The following is a 2500-nucleotide window of genomic DNA, read 5'->3' on the forward strand; positions in this document are numbered from 1 at the left end:
TTTAAAATAACGTTTGTGCTCATTATTAATTCAAATTTTAATTAAACGTAATTGGTATTGTTTTAAAAAATCTGTTTCCCTTTAAAAAAAAAACCGCAGTCGACGGTTAGTTTTTCAATTGATTAAAATGTAATAAGTTGTAGTTGGGTTGTTTTTGTTTTTACAGTAACTCACTGACTGAGGCTGTTGGCTAAAACTAGTGGAAAGATCGGCCAAACTTCAACGATTTGCAACATCACCGACAATTGGCGACAAAAAAAAGTGAACCAACGACATATTGAGTCAATACATAATGTAACTCTTCAACTAGACAGGAGCCAATGAGTGCAACAGGAACTTGTGTGTGTGTGTGGGGGGGGGGGGGGGTCTGACTGTACTAAAAGATATAAATGTACGGGTGGGGGGTGTCTGACTGTACTGAAGGATATAAATGTACGGTGGGGAGGGGGGGGTCCTGACTACTAAACCATATAAAAAGTTGAGTATGTGATGGAAGTTTAAAGACTAGCAAAGACAATGTTTTAATGGAATAACATGAATGAGCTTAATGTGCTGTGTGAGCTTAGTGTCCGGATGGAGCCTTGAGCTAATTTGCAAGTGCTTGGTGTATGGCGGCAGAATATTGTTCAACAGAGCTTAATTTTTGGAGAGTGACTGATGCAAACTGGGAGCTTATAAACTAAGCAAGGGCTTGGTGTACAGCAGGCGTTTATTCTAAAGTCAGAGCTTAGTGTATGACGTCAGGTAGTTTATTACATTGGAGTCTTTGTTATAGGAGTTTAGTCGAAAATCTAACTGACGAGGGCCCTTAATAAGGAAACTTTTTTTTTCATACTGACAATAGCCTTTTATCAACAAAAAATCTGAACGAAGCCTGAATGTTGTGGGCCTTATTGACGGTGGTCTTATTTGTTGAGAGATGTATTGATGCGGTGCTATTGTCTCTGGCGTTCCGATTAAGCCAATCAGATACGGTTGATTGGACAGGACCGTTTGATCGCGGCCTGTTGGAACGACGCTTGTAAACAAACAAATCACCGCAAGTACCAATTGAGAACGTAACATATATATATATACTATATAATATATATATATATATATATATATATATATATATATATATATATACCCACACACAAGCGTATGTGGGTATTTTACTGATAAAACTAAAACTCCTTATCTTCCTTCAAACTATAACATTCGAAAACAAACCAAATAATGTTACAAGAGTTATCTTTTCTATTCTAGAACAAGGAAATTGAAATATAAAAAAAAAAACCTCTCGTTACAGCTGTCAATTGTAACTGAGAGAAAAGTTTTTTGTGTTGATGAAGTGGCGCAAGTGGAGCAAGTGGAGAGCCGCCGCTCGACCAATGACAATGGTGGCAGGTCACGTGACGAGAGCCTCGAGTATACAAACAACATGGGCTGGTGCCAGACATGGAGACAAGGTAGCGAGGGCTCCAGTGCCGGGCCATGTGCGCAGTGCCACACGGCCTGTACATCTCGATTAGACTGGAAACTCTGGCTGCGGCAAGTTCAAGAGCGTCGCCGGACCCCCCCTCCTCCTCCCTACCTCCCCCACTTTACTGTGGCGAGACGGGGTTAGTTGAAATGTTCGTATTCAAAATACCCCAATAGGGGGCTCGATAGGGTTGGGTTAGGGTTGGGTAATTTGGGTTAGGGTTGGGTTCGCTGTGAGCGGGAAGTTGTACATGCTAATTGCCATTGGTTTTCATGTGTAAAGATTTTGACGTCCCACCCGTATCTTTATACTTTAAGGACCCCAGACATGACTAAAACTAAGGAGCAGAATTTAAACACCATGTCTGTTTAACATTTCTCCAAGCTACACCCTGCTAAGTTCAACAAGAGGAGTCCATCAAATATCATGGAATAAATGTAATGTGTTGTTAAGCGAGCATAGTCACGGAAATTACAATACCTTTCTAAAAAATGGGATTAAAAAAAATTATGAATGAAATCAATTATTACAACACGCTTATAAATTTTTAAAAAAATTGGTAAACACTTTCTGTTCCTAAAAGGCACTGGTTGCTCTTGAAATATCTTAATGCATTTTAGCAATTAAAGAGCTGATTATATACACACTATACACACTATATACACACCAACATATATATAATATATATATATATATATATATATATATATATATATATATATATATATATATAGTTTTATAATGCTTCTATATGTCCGTGTTTGTGCTGGCTATTAAAGTTGACTGAAAGCTAACTCAACTCAGGGGAAGCAACAAGCTGGCATTTAATTGCCAAGTACCTGCCGTGGTTCCCCAGCAAGTAGACGGTAGCAGACAAAGTGGACCGGTGCCTTCCAGTCGAGACTGCGCCGCTTCTTGTGGAGACGGCATGATAAGACGCAGGGCCATTCCATGTTCTGCACAAATAGAAACGTGGGAAGTTTTTTTTCAGGAACCTGGAACTTGGAAATTTTTTTTTTTGGAACGAACTTTTTT

The sequence above is a fragment of the Physella acuta genome, unplaced genomic scaffold (genome assembly GCF_028476545.2).
Source record: "Physella acuta isolate Inbredline_101_S28 unplaced genomic scaffold, ASM2847654v3 ptg001319l, whole genome shotgun sequence".
NCBI lineage: Eukaryota > Metazoa > Mollusca > Gastropoda > Physidae > Physella > Physella acuta.